Source organism: Coturnix japonica, chromosome 3 (assembly GCF_001577835.2).
Source record: "Coturnix japonica isolate 7356 chromosome 3, Coturnix japonica 2.1, whole genome shotgun sequence".
NCBI lineage: Eukaryota > Metazoa > Chordata > Aves > Galliformes > Phasianidae > Coturnix > Coturnix japonica.
Genome location: NC_029518.1, coordinates 28,590,478 through 28,605,833, shown reverse-complemented (window position 1 = coordinate 28,605,833; position 15,356 = coordinate 28,590,478). Strand labels below are relative to the sequence as shown.

The 15,356-nt window shown below is 42.0% G+C and overlaps 1 long non-coding RNA gene across 1 annotated transcript in view; it reads right to left on the bottom strand.

The window, feature by feature from the left end:
- LOC107311324 overlaps positions 1-15,356 on the bottom strand; it is a 78,638-nt gene that overhangs the window by 28,813 nt on the left and 34,469 nt on the right. The window lies entirely within an intron of this gene.

Sequence of the window (15,356 nt, the reverse complement as noted above, 5' to 3'; positions counted from 1 at the left end):
GGTGAGGTGGGGGTGGGGGCAGCTGGAGGTTTTATAAATCCACTCATTATTCTAAATAAAACATTCTAGTCAAGCAATCCAACTAAATTCCTTACAGCTTATCGTCTTGGAAAAAGATGATTCTCCTCTTTAAGTATTAAAACTCAATCCTATATTATATTATCTCAGGAAAAGAATGGATAGGGATTGCCTTCTTGACTGAAAAATCAAAATGCAAATGTTACTGGATCAAAACCATGCACCAATCCAAACATCATTAACAGGGAAACATATTTTTTGACAATCTTACTTTATGTAAATGATACCAGTAGCCCTATCTATGTACAAATCTATCCTATACACTCTTAAGAATGAAGGATGTGGTGATTGTTTTTTTTCACCTGTAGCTCACTGAGTACCAGACAAGCACATCTCCAGACATAAGAAAGCCACAGGACAGCATGCTTATTCTGCATAGAGGGCTGCATTCCATGCATGCACTGAAATTATAGCTAAGTGGAAACCAGAGTTCCTCTGGGCAAGAGCCATAACTTCTAATTAACAAAGCTAGAAGATAAACTGGAAAAGAAAAAATTATTCTTTCAGATACGGCTAAAATTATGATGTGAGTCTTAGAAATATTTATCTTTCCTTCCATAAGTGAATGTTCTTCTGGTAAGCTGGAGTTTTTCTTGGACTGTTATTACTGTTTCATAATGATATAAGGCTTTATTTGTAGTCTTAGCAGTGCTTATATAATTACGTAAATCTAAAAATATATAGTGTCTGATTATGCTAAATTCCAGCTAAAATGAGTCAGTCGAGAAAGGAGCTATACCTCACCATTTCAGCTACACAGAGGTTCATACAGTCATGTGCTTGGTGGGCTGAGGAATGACTGATCTTGTCACAGGAGACGATAAAGATTTCTTTGAAATCCCAAATCTACTTAAAATATCTAAAATGTATTCACAGATACATTAAGCCACAGAAGGTAGCAGAGTTCAAAATCTCTAGTAGTTCTGCAAAAAAAACCCGAAACATGCAGTTGGGCCAAAGGTTTTAAGGAAGCACTGAAGAAAGCCAAGGCTAATGAACACTGAAAGCATGGAGTTAGAGTTGCTTACATAGGTGTTCTCATGCAGTGAGCAAAGAACCAGCCAAACTCTGTCACAGATGCTTCATCCCAGTGTGGCAGCATTAAGTATATTGCCAGGATTTCCCAGACATACTGCCCAACCACAGAGCAGTTATGCCCAGTAACCAGCCCACAAGTTGAGTCTGACTCTCCCTATCTGTGCCAAGCTGCTTTTACAGGTCTGATGTGGCTGCATAGTGCCTGCAGGTCCTATCCCATGCTTGTTCTAGCAGCAAACATCATGTGAGTGGGGTATATATATGTCCCCACTCGCTACCATGTATTCACACACTGCTTCTCTATTACTTTTTTATGCATAGCAGGCCCTAAACTGTCAGGTCACATGTCAGTACACTGCATTATGCTCAAGAAACATCCAGATGTTGTACTGAGGGGCATGGTTTGGTGGGAAATACTGGTGTTAGGTGGATGGTTGGACAAGATAACCTTAGAGGACTTTACTAACCTTGATAATTCTGATTCTATATGCAAAACATGGCCTGACTTTTCACAAAGAACTGTCTCTATGAAGGCTGAAATCTCCCAGTGAGAATAGAAAGGGATCAAAATTTGTCCAGGCAAGTCTTCCAGGCAAGAGAAGGGCAAATGCTGGGAAACAGAAAGCAAGAATTCAGAGGATGTGATAGAAATGGCAGTTCTGTTCCAACATACGGATGCCAATGCATGCTATTGCAATTGGAAAGTATGTAAACATAAAGTTAAAATGATTTTCTGCAGAAGCATGCCTCCCTACTAATTAAATCATGAAATCAAAAGCCTGTCTAATATCAGCTACTAATGACTAGAACCAGATCAAATTCAATTCGGATTCATTGCATTATTTTCCTTAATCACAGTTCACATTTTTCTGTTGCCTAGGTCAGAAAAATCTCACTAAAGGCATGCAACAATAATTCCACACTTGGAATGTACAAGAAACCTTAGCAGAAACAGGATAGGACATCTGAGATATTATCTTAGCAACAGTTCCGAATGAATACCAAACACCTTACAAGACATGTGACAAAAATATGAAACACAAGAGATGCACAATGTTTAAAATGAAACATAATTTTCAATGATCTTCACTAGAAGTGTGATGCATTTCCAATAGAGTTATATGTTTCTGGATGCTGTAGGCAGAGACCTTCGCAGAGCTCAGTGGGCCCAAGTCTAAACATTTCCAGATTTAAAACCAGTACTAACAATATCTCATATTTTTTGCATGTGCTCTCTGCAAACTTCTGTAGGTGAGAAGTTCCCAAGCTTTGGCTACCTGCCAGTCTGAGACATTAACTTCCTCTTTCACTGTAAGTTAGAGGTAAAAATAGCAAAAACAGCTCTTTAGGACTTGATCCTGCTAGCTGTTGCATTACTACCTTTGGATTACCAATAAAAGGAACTGAGGTAGAAAATCAAAGCAGATCCGGAATCATTGTATTTCCATCAGTAGGACGTACTGTACGCTGCTGCCATAAGAAGTTTGGCTAACACGTCCTTCCTCATAGGAGAAAACATTCTCCATCTAGTAAGAATTTGTTGCATGTGTAATGCTTCCTTATTAATTCTGAACAAGAAATGAGCACCTGAGAATCCCGATATGCAGCTGGATCAACATTCCTGCACGCTCATGCAATGACTCATCAGGTCTGATCCAGTTCATCTCCCCAACTAATGAAAACAACAGAGCCTTCAAAGTCCAGCTTTAAGCCTTTTATCTAGAACCACTTGATCATTGCTAAAAATAATGAATAGCTTCCTGTGACATACAACGAGATTCAGGACATTTTGCAAAGAATACTGTAAAAACGTATTCGTCTTCACTTTGACATTAACATTGCATCTTTTCTTATAAATAAGTAAGGTTTAGTTTCACTGACAATTTAGCCTCACAGCTACCTTAATTTCAGTGGAGTTCTATTCTAATTTGCACTACTCTTAACAACAGCAGAATCCGACCATTAAAAGACCTGCATTTTGTCAGAATTTGACCTGGCATTGTACCACCCTAATAGTAACAAATGGGCGTTCTGGGTAGAAGCCTCAAGCATCAGACTTTTAATTAGCAGGATGACAAAGTGGCAAATTATCTCAACCCTTCCTTTCCATCAATTAAGTGATACAAAATGAGGCATTATTTGATTATACCATTTTCTTTATGAGACCTACATTATGGAAATGAATACTAATAGTCACTGTTTAGTTGCTGTCAAAAATAACATTAGCAAATGACACAGTGGCTGCTGGAGTCTCTTGTCCTGAGAAACCACACGGAAGCCTCTTGGAAACATGGAAAAACAAGGACTGTGAAAGCAAAGGATACACGTGAACTGTAAGTAGGAATGAACAGCTCTTGATAAGAGTTACACAGTGACTGTGCAACCATGGAGATAGTTAAGAGAGGGCACATAAATCCATGCAATTAGCCACAGATTTAATGCTGATCCAGCTTTCTCCTCAGGGTGCCTGCAGCTGAGCCCCATGGCAGCCGAGGGGATGGCACATTTCTGCCACCCCTGCAGGCAGCACATCACACACTGTGCTCCTGGCACTGCTCTTCCCAGGGCCAGAAGGACACCAGCACCCAAAGTGGGTACTGGCCTGCTCAGAACTGCCAGTGCAAGGAGCCTCTGGGGCTGTCAGGCAATGCCCCAGTCCTGCTTCCCAGCCACCTCACTTTGCTGACCTGCCCCTGATGACAGCTCACGTTGCTGGAAGGGGAGTAAGGCTGAGTCTGGACTGTCAAGAAGCACCATGTAAATGCTTCTGGGTGTGATATTAAAGAGCCCTGAGGTGTGGCTTGCATACTCTGAACTTAGAGAGGGGTGGCAGTCATGGTCAGTCCAGAATGTCACTGTAGAACAAGTCTGAGGGCCTGAGGGTGGACACAGAAACACATTCAATTCCTGAGTGTGGGCTGCCCGTCACTTCCCAGCTTCACACTAGGCAGAAAGGCAGAGGCATGCTGCCTGGCCCCTGGCCTAGGAAGCCATACAGAAGCTCAGAAGAGAGCTACTCAATGGTAAGGGTCAGGTCCTGGAAGAGACAGGAGAAGTTTGTCATGCACACAAGAGCAGGCCTGTGCCCTTAGCCTCAGCACAGCCTGTGCCTACCTGCTGCACTAGGAATATACCCCTGTTCCATTGGAAATGGGGCATATCCTCAAAAACCAACAGGGCAAGGTTGATTCATAGCAGCAGTTAGCCTATGGTGATCTAACTGTGCTGCAATTTCACATACTCACATTCCTTGATTCAAACCTACCATGAGCTAATCGATGATGCATTTGCTTCCCCATTGGCCAGCAAATAATAGGGGCTTAGATACCAATCAGGAATGCAGCACAAGTGGGAAGCTGAAAGCTCCTATTTATTTGGAACTTCCCTGTATTGAGACCAGCAGTGATAGGTCCAACTGAGCAGGAAGGATATTATGGGCTACTGTAGGCTTGTTACAATCAATTCCTTTCAAATCCATGCAGGATGTAGCCTTGTCATCCTGTCTGAAAAGACTCTTAACGTCTTACACTTCTCAATGACAAGTAAAAAGGTGGCTGAGAAGGTTTCTTCTGGCCACGGGGATCAAGAGATATGTTGGTGAGGATGAGCGTCACTGAATAACTGTATCATCCTGTAGCTCACTGCACCTGTGCAAGCATTGTGTTTTTTAGGAAGTGTTTCAATTTACAATATCCTGTACCAGTCAGCTTAAGCCACAGCTATTTACAGAAAATAGCAATATTATGCCAAAAGGAGACATGGAATGTGGGAATTCAGCGTTTCTTGATCCTGCTTTGGTCTCAACTACTGCATCCCCACCCCCTGGAAAGAGTTATTTAGGTGTGAGGTAATTCAGCACAGATGGGCACTTATCTCCCAGGTCAATATTTGCCTTTCAGGTAATCTGTTTAGGACAGTGAAATGACGGCCTCCTTACTTTCCGGAAAAGAAACCCCCCTAAATGTATAACAAGAATATTGATGTCATTGTCACTATGTTCTTATAAGTCAGTTGGAAGTCCAGACAGGATTTTCAGTTAAGGGCACACTTTGCCAAATCTTGGCAGATCAGTGCTAGCAAGTTCCTTGGTAGAAGAAAACAAATTCTAAAGCCTAGTTTTCTGTGAGCAGTAGTATTACTGTAACTTGCCAATAACACCATTTTTCTTCCTGCATATTTATTGCCATTTCACTTTAAGAGACTGCATACTTTTAAAAGAATTACCCTAGGTGTTAATAATGTTAATTTTTTAACACTGTTGGTAAAATAAATTATTTCCTTGATTCTAAATAACAGTGTAATTTAAATTCAGATCTAGATAGTATGCTAGCCAAAGACTCCAAACGTGTAAATCTCATTAGGCCTGTTGCCAGGCAGAGAGCTCTCCGAAGCCAGCAAACTTTTCTTTGGACTTGGGTGGGCTGTAAGATAACCTGGCATGGCCTAGGCCCCTGGGGCTGCTTCACAGCAGGGAGCGGGGCCGTGCTGACTGGGTTTGCAGGCTAAACCAGTAATCTGGAAGCTCGCAGTTTAAATAATCCAACAGTTATTCAGATAATGCAGCGTCATTGTGTGTAAGCTCTTTAATACCACCATCTTGCATCCTGCGGGGGCTGCTGTGCGTAGAGGGCTGGGCTCTGTGAGGCCTGTCAGCCAGCCACCAAGTGCTCTGGAAGCTGCTGGGGGTCGGCCTGTGCTCCAAAGGGCTGTACATCATGAAATAGGTTTTCAAGAGAATTAGGTTGGAATGATTTGTCAGCACTTGTGATGTTTCACAGCTCAGAAATGCAGTTCTATACAGAGAGGGTATTATTAACCAGCGTGCAACTTCTGCAGGATGTCATGAATCACAGGTTACTGGACATCCTCCTGAAAGACTCCATAAATTCTGAATCGCTTTTAAAACTAACACTACACAATGGCAAGCAAGGCCAAGCAGAGGTAAATATGAAAACAATGACACGCAGAAATCAGATTCCTTTCTCTGACTCCTCCCAGCTGATACTTTCCTCCCTTATCCCGAGTACTGGACAATTTCCAAATGAGAGTCCCTTCAGGAAGAATTGCTTCTGCTCCTCTCCACACACCCTGCCTAGTCAGAGCCTAAGGAAATCTTTGTTAGAGACTTCAGGAACCGGTCAATTGTGAGCAAACTCTGAGTAAGGCTCTTTCCTTTTTTGATGGAATCCCCTAGAGAATTTATGGCAAGCTGCTCCGGCACTTTTTTGATGACACATTTTTCATTTCATTTTCCCATAGTCAGGCATAACATGAAAGAATTTTCCAGTGATATCATTCCACGAAACTAAGATATTTTTTTAAACATATGAGAGCCTGTACAGCATAAAATATGTCCACCACTTCAGAGTCCAGCTGAAAATGGAATAGAGTAAATAGCAAAGTCATCTCTTCAAGCACAGATGTTCACACAGTGATGGACCATCTGAGTTGAGCACTGATTGTCTAGCTTCAGGCTGCTGTGGCTTCAATGGTGCCGTGAGCTTCATAATATCAAACAGAAGACTGGATAATCTACACGGAGTATTTATATAAGAAAAAAAAAATATTAACTCAAAACCTGGCTAGAGTAGCACATACCTTTTTGTTGCAGTCTGAAAGACTAGGCCAAATAGAGGGAGCTGTTCTTAGCACTTTCAGCACTGCTTGCTGATAGTGGTGGAAATCTTATAACAAAAACTCTCATTGTGTTTCTAGTAAACTGGTAGATGTTACTAACTGACTGTATTTGTTCTGCTCCAGTTGCCTCTGCAGACATCAGTGTAAATAATCTAAAGTAAACTAAATTAAAAATAATAAAATTAAATAAAAACCACCTTCAAACATACCAGAATCCAAATAAAAAAGCCAAAGGATTGTAGATACTTGATAAACACAAATTATGACCTTGAGAAAAGACGCATTCAACACATACAGACAGATGACCTTCTTCTCTAAAATATAAGTTCCAGTCATACCATCTTGCTTAAAAGGTTACTCGAAAAGCATAACACAGCTAAAGCAGAATGAGATTTAAAATATTCAGTCAGTGACAAAAGACACAAAGGATTCAAGGCCCTAGTTCTGGAAAGGTTTATTCAATGTAAAATTTCTAGAGGCCTCAGGAAGGGTTTTCCTATTCTAGGATTTATTGACACCAGTAGGGCACTTTTTGGCTTTAATTAATTGTCAGTTTGTAGGCAGTTGCCACATTTCAAGAGATTAGTCCACTTGTTTCCCAAATAATCTTCTAGGATGACAACATATTTATATATGCGTGGGAAGGTGAGGAGGAGAAGGAAGGAGTTAATGAAGGTTACATCCTTCAGATGAAAGTATTTTTTATCTGGGCAAAGAATCCACAGCTATTTATTGTAAGCAAATGAACAAATGAAGTTTTCCACTACTGCCAAATTATTATCCTATGCAATTTGATCAGTGTTTTAATGACATGCAATATGTTGGTTGTTTAGCCAGATGTCAGGTCATCTAATTATGTAACAGGAGTACTGGAATAAACATTACTGCAATTGATGTGAATACTATGAAAATTAAAACACATAACATTAATATTTGTTATTAGGCTTTCAGAAATTTTTTTGCAAATCACTGGGTATCTTATGGAATGTACTTCAGATACTATCAGTCTAATCATTTTTAAGCCTTCCATATATTTTGTTCCCACTAATACTTTTCAATCTAAAATAAACAGCTAAATCTTTTCCATGTGTAGCAAAAAGGTGTAAGTTTGCATTCTCTGGATTATATATTTCAATATTTCGCATTCTCCAGGCTTCTAAAAAATTTTCCTGTGCAAATGCAAACCTCCTGATAATGCGCGTGCTTAGAAGCGGCACCCAGAGGCCCACAGGCCACATGTTAAAAACTATGGCTTAAAACCAGGGGTAGCAACTATCTTCTTAGTTAAGATCTTAACTGAGCTGGATAGAGTGTTCAAGATAAACAAAACAGTACAAAAAACAACAACAAAAAGCAGACCTTTAAAAAGTTGGAGAGGTCGGTGTTTTCAAGCTTGATTGGTGACTTGCCTGAGCTGTTAACTAGAGAATATTTGCGGTGCTGTGGGATTTTACAAATACTGCATTTTAAATGTTCATATTTATACAGAGCATAGGCATAGCTAGCCACGTATGTAAGAAGAGGCAACTCTCTAGTGCTGGGGGAATGTATAGCAGTGGCAGACGTGATCCTGGTCTTCAGGGCACAGGGTAGGAGCTGCATGGATATAGTAACAACAAGACATAGGGAAGTGCACAAAGTAATTATATTCCTCTATGAAGTGTAGTGTCTATGTAGTCTTTAAGTGAGATGCCTGATGGGGATTTCACACCAGCATTATGCCACTGATCTTAACAGTTATTTCTGATATATAGTAAAGTTGGCTGCAAATCAATTCCATAGTGCTTAAACGAGGTACTGTGTGAAGACCAACACAAAATGAGATGAATCACTCTTTTGTTTCCAGTGGGCATGTGGTCTCAAAAAGATCCTCATGGCAAAGAAAACAGGTAATTATTGGTTTCTAGCTTGGGTCTAAGCACATGAATGGCACAGCTAATCTCCAGTGTATCTATCCTAATACTGTATTCAGTAATGTGACATACCGTGATGTCTGAGGTGATATTTACTGCTTTTAATGGCATGGTCAATTGCAGCATTCTGTGGTATGCTGTGGGAAAACTGGTCTGTTGTCTGTGAGTGCCTGTACAGATGTGACTTTTTCCTGTAAACATAGTAAACTGCTTTCAGCTTGGCATGCTGATGTTTTCTCTCTGCAGCTTCTATTCCAGCAGTGGTAGGGCATGAATCCAGCTTGGAGCACTGATCTGTTCCAGCTGTTGGCATTACTGCAACTTTCAGTTTGGAACCAGGTGGTAAATGCAAGACAAGAGATATGTTTGAAGGCATTTTGTCAGTGACATCTTATTTGCCAGCAGCGTGCCTGGTTAACAACAATGCACAGATACAGAGGCAGCTGATAGAGACTTTTTATGGCTGTGAAATCTGTAGTGTTGGCTAATGATGCTGTGGTAAGGCTGCAAGCAGTGACACAGCTTTGTCCTGCAGATCAGAAGGGATGTCTGACCTATTAGAAGAGACAAGTCCTATGATGTCATTGGAAAAGCTTGCCCTTTCACTTGTCCAGTAAAGGAAAGATAAAGCCACTGAGAAATCTTGGAGGAAATGATACCTTCTATTCCCTTAGATACATCCTATCCAAATCCAAAACTGAGAACAAACTGAAGCAACATTACAGTAGGAATTGTCCCATCATCCAGGTAGGATTCTGTGGTCTTAAGGTATTTGCTGTCTTTTGCTGTTGAATTATTATCAGAGAGAGTGTGCAAGAACCCAAAGGAGACATCTGGTCTGCTCTTACTTTAGCAAGCCAGTGGGGTGAGGGCCAAGGGCTCTTCCACAGGCAGTGCCAAAGCACTTTGAGGGCACACAGAGCTACTGCTTCTTGGGAGAACCTCTGGCTGCCTCCTTCTCCAACCTCATCCTTCCAGCACTGAAACCCAGAAAGTAGCTCTAATTCTCATCTGGATTAAAAATAAGACTGTGACCAAATTTGGCTCGTCCTGCTGCTGGATTCCCAAAGTGTTTATGAAAGAGTTGCATGGAAATGAAACTCAGAGAGCAATTGTTTAGCTTAGTGGCAACGGTACGAGGAATGTGAGATGCATATGTGATATCTGGATCCAGGGGCTGAAATCTGCAGTGTTACCTTTTGTTTTATCCTCTGCAAACTCTCATTTTCAGGTCATGTAAAATGACTCCTTACCAGCCCACACCCAGCAGACTTCAGCATTTCCTAATTAGGTTATATTCAATCTTTATAATGTGCTTGTAATAGATGTGGTACTGTAGCATAATCTCAACTGATATTATTCACTTCCCAGGAATGTACAGCTGAAGCTGCTCTGCAGGCTCTGACTGAAAACAATGGGTGTGCAGCTGACAAATAGAAGTAGCTATTTTACATACCCTGGTCTATTTGGATTCCATTGTTCAAGCGATGTCTGCTGAGCAGGTATTCACATTAGAAAAACAAGCACAATTACAATTTTCTGATGTGGCAGCTATTTTTGAAGCTCATTAAAGCTTACTCGTGCTTTTCCCATGCAAAGAAAAACTGGAATTGCCTGTTATAATATTGGCCGGCAGTTATGAATGGTTTCACCTCACATTTTATAATGAAGAAATGAGCTCATGCTATATAATTGCGGGCTATCCCCGAGAATATTTTTATTCAGCCTTATTGTCAGACTAAATTAAAACTGCCAAAGAGCCCGATTCCTTGGGATGCCAGGTGCTCTCAGCTCCCACAGCAGTTAATGGGAGACATGAGCACTCAGCAGTTTCAGACGCAGTCCCTAAACGCTGAAAGCAAAGTGCCAATTTTTCTATTAAGCAAGATAACAGTTGCAGTTGTAGGTTTTTTGCTTGTTTGTTTGTTTTGCTTTTTGAGAAATGAGAAGTTTCCACTGAAATTCATATTCATTTGATACCTTATCAATTTATTACATTTATACAAACTACTGCAATTAAATTTATACAAAACTACTACAATACATCTTTTCTAGTGACGTGTTTTACTCTTCCCTTTTAAGTTTAAAGCAGCCATTGTCTTCCTTTTATTAAAGAAGTAACTGATTGCCTATCTGAAGCCAGTCAGTGATCACAGCCATCAGGCTCCATCTGGCACTAGAGACCTGTTTGCATCCCCTCCCTCCAACCACGGGGGGACTTTTGTCCTTCTCTTCATGGGGAGATCTGCAGAGAAAAGCGGCCTGGATTTGGAGGACCCAGGGAGAGGGCAAAAGAAAAAAAGCCTGTTCGGGGCAGGACACGAACTGCCATCTCCTTTCACTAGCTGAATCATTGCCTCACCCCACGCGCTGCCTCCAGGCACTGCTGGGCACCCTGGGAATACTTGGGGGAAGGCCACTGCCTGCACACACACGTGCCTGCACACAGGGATTTTCATAAGGCGGGAGGAAAAGGCATTGCTAGGAAAGCCAAAACTTGTGCGGTGTTGGAATACCAAAAAAGCTGCATGTCACACATCCATCATTAATATGTAAAAGGTCACGCAAAAGCCTTGCTCAAACGGAAGGTCAATTAGTTCTTCTTTCTCCCCTGTGCCCAAAGTGTTATCACCGCAGAGGATAATGAGTCAAAGTGAAGTAAGGTCCTCTGGAGATCAGAGGTCACAGAACGAGAGGCTAAAAAATGGGATCCAAATATTATAAGTCTTTCATCGCTGTTTTCTAGGTATTCTGTTAAATATCCCACTGGGAGGCTTCTTTTCGTCAAAGCTAACCGCATTTCTTTGGACTTCTTTTCTCTGAGTGATTTCAAATATATAAAGAATTTAGATGAAAAACAGATCTGTATTTTTTCATTGTTTAAAAAATGGTAGAAAATGTTCGCTTCTCAGAAGAGTGATAGTGACTTTATTTATAGAAATTCCCAATGTGACAGTTGTAGAAATAATCTGTGGCAAACGAGCTGCAGAAGATTTTTCTTTCAGTCAGATCATATTGTTTCTTTCCAACGCTTCATAATAATTTCCATGAAATGAAGCTGCATTCTGTGGCCCTGATTGTTGTTTTGACTTGGTAAGAGAAATCGGTGTGAAAAAAAGTGTAAGGTTGGAGAGAAAAAAGCCTCCAAATAGGATTATTATAAGATGATGCTCCTGTTCTCCAGGCTCAGGGAGAGAAGAAAGTGGGCTACTTGGTAGCACAGAAAGTTCTCAGGTGTTCAGTTGCTGGGAAAATGGAAAACAATAATGACAGTAAAGAGATAACACCACAGAGCTATTGTGGGAGGCTGAGTGGTTTCCATTGGTGGATGATTTTAGGAACAGAGGACAGACACACAGGACACAAAGGAATGGCCTGGGTGTGTGGTTTTCCAGCCTGTCCACAGTCCTATGGGGATCAGTAAGGAACTGCAAATGGTGGCGGAGGGGGCTGCATCCCCCCTGGAAAAGAGAACTGAGAGGTCCACAGATTTCTGTGAGGTTTTAAAAGCTAAATGTGCTTAATCCTGCATCAGGGCATAATGTGGAGGAGATGAGCATGAAGTCCCTCAGACCCTACAGTTCCATATCTCTGTAAAGCAAGTTACTGGAAATGCTGTATGTTTGGATATGTACATATTGGCAACCTGCACAGATTATAAAAAATGAGACAAAAATTCCTATATATGATTGCTTAACCCCATTTAGCAATAGTTATTTCAGAAAATAATCTTCGGGAACACAAGGAATTGGATCAGACAGATCTTACAAAAGATTTTACAAATATTTTCTTGTTTGTGACTGCAGTACGTAGAGTGGTTGTGCTAAACAGTTTAACATCTTAGCTTCCAGAGCTCATGGTAACAGCGTGTACTTTACACTTTGTTCCCCAAATATAGCTTTTGAACAGTCAATTTCAAAGTGTAAGAGCCTCTATTTTGCAGTCCTCATTGAATTCATCATCTGGTTCCAGATGAAAGAAGTATAAAAGTGTCTTATATAAATAAAAGCAATACTATGATAAATAGAACTCATCCGCATTCAGCAAGGCACTTAAATAGATACTTTAATACTTACATTCTCTGGATATCACAGGGACTTAAGTATTCAAGTATTCAAGTGTGTCTGTCATTTAGGAATCTTAAGACTATGCTTTAAACTCCAGTTTTAGCTCCTAATGACAGAGGTTTGAAATGATAGGAGAGCTAGGACAAGTCTGTGGTGGCAGGAGACCAAGTGGTGAAGATTCCATCACTCTCCACGATCAGTTCAAAATCCGCATGTTATTAACAATGTTGATACTTTAACTGCTAAGAATTCAAAGACATTCAGAGTTCAGGATCTCATAGGAACCATGGTTCCCCCTCTGGCACACACAGTTCTGTCCTCCAGGGTTTCCTGAAACACAGGAAGCCAAGGAATGGATTGGCATTTTTTTTCTGCAGAGAAACTGAAACTTTTCTCTGCACTGTTACTGCCTCAAAACAGCGACTGTGTTTATTTGTATTCAGAACACATTCCGGTTAATACATCCTTTGGTTCTTCACAATAAAACAAAATTCAGGTTGGATATCAGGAAAAGGCTCTTCACCAGAAGGTGGTCAAGCCCTGGAACAGGCTCCCCAGGGCAGTGGCTGGGTTTGAATTTTGGGTGGTCTTATGGGGAACCAGGAGTTAGACTCCATGATCCTTGTGGGTCCCTTCAAATTTGGGAGACTCTGTGATTCTACGAAGCATTATCACTGTGATCTATGGCTGTAAACGTGGTGCAGTGACACAACCGAAGTGGCATTGCTGCAGCTTTGTGCAGAATAGGCTTTTAGGACTAGAGAGAAGCTGGTCCTCTTCTCACCACAGTGGCACAAAGCACAGCCGCGAATCTCAGAGTGCAGAAGACAGCAGTAAAACAAAGAGGAAAAGCTGGAACAGGTGCTGCAGGCCAGAGGCACGGCAGGTCACACTGCAGAAGAGTGCAAGAAAGAAACATGAGTTAAAACAACCGTGGCACAGTATAGAGATCTGCTGAAGTTTGAAACCCAAAAAAAGAAGAAGCAAAGAAAGCATTCAGAAGAGGCAGGGATGTGTGACATAGCTGGGACAAGATTTTTAGCTGTACAGTGCCAACAGCATGTTATTATGGCAGATGAATCCGAGTGTCTGTTTTGTCCTCAGAAACGGCTGTGCACATTGCCGTCGGCTCCGGCACACGAAGCCACACACATGCGTGCCCACACACATTTCCCTTCCCTTGAACTGAAAAGAAGCATGAGCAATGTCATCCCTCAAGTGTCCCTTTTCAAAAGCTCTAAACCACTTAAATTAGGTTCCTAAATGAAAAAGCAGTCTCAAGAATAGAGTCGGTAGATTAAAGGTAGCATGAAATGCATTCACGCAGAATAAATAATTGAATAATTGCTCAGTTGGAAATGTGTCCAAAGAAGCCAGCAGTTATTACAGAATTCTTTTTTTCTTTTGCTTACACAAACCTTATAATAGCTGTTTTCTCTGAATGTCCTTCTGCATAAACTAGGAGCAGCCTCTGGGCCGCTCTCAAATTTACTTTGGCTTTTGCAACAGCAATTAAGAATTACTGGAACCGCGCAGTCCCTGCCCGTGCCATCGGTACCGGAGGAGCCCCACAGAGCCCCGCTGTGGGCCGGGCTGTGAGCCCAAAGCCTTCCCGCAGGCAGCAACCGACTGACTGACAGAGAGCTCGGCTTTCTGAAAAATCAAGTGCTGTGAATGGGATGGCTAAAAGGACTTTTGTGGAGGTTAAAGTATTTCAGAATTCATCTGCAAGGACTGAATTTCCTAAAGAAGTTAAGAAGCTGAGGATGCCCTGTCACAGAATCACAGAATCACAGAATGACCCGGGTTGGAAGGGACCTCAAGGATCATGTAGTTCCAACCCCCCTGCCTGGCAGGGCCACCAAACATACACCTTTACTAGATCAGGTTGCCCAGGGCCCCGTCCAACCTGGCCTTGAACACCTCCAAGGACGGGGAATCCACAACCTCCCTGGGCAGCCTGTTCCTGTCCCTGGAGTTGCTAAGCTAGGTTGGATGGGCAGCCTCCTGGCGGTGCTGCTCCTGCCTGTGGCTGGGGTTGGAACTGGGTGGGCTTTAAGATCCTTTCCAACCCAAACCATTCCGTGATTCCATGGTTCAGTCAATGGGATCGGGGAGCAATCAGTTCCACATCATGTGATGCTTCTCGCCCACAAACACTGCTGTGCGTAAGGGTGCCGCAGGCTGAGGGCACACGCCTAACATGGAAATGTTCTGTGCATCCTGGCACCGCATCTACGTAAAAGAAAATGCTCTTGTCCTGTGGTCAGGTGCATTTGCATTGAAGTGCTCCAATGCTAACAGTGCAAAGAGAGTAAAGGGAAATACTCTTTCACCCAGGTGAGAGTACATCAACATATTTTTAACTATGCACACAACTACACGCAATGCGCCTACAGTTCACCCTTCCTTAGAAATGCCATACATAATGAAAATTATGCAAATACTCAGAAAAACGCCCCAGCCCAAATCAGGCCCGTACCACATCAGACGCTTCCACACACGCACACGCGGTGCTTTGGGGCACTGCCAAAGACGACCTTTCCAAAATCGCCCCTTCAGCATCACCGCCTGGAGCAGGGCAGGTACCTGCCCACGGACACCTGGGGAGGGCAGAGCTTGC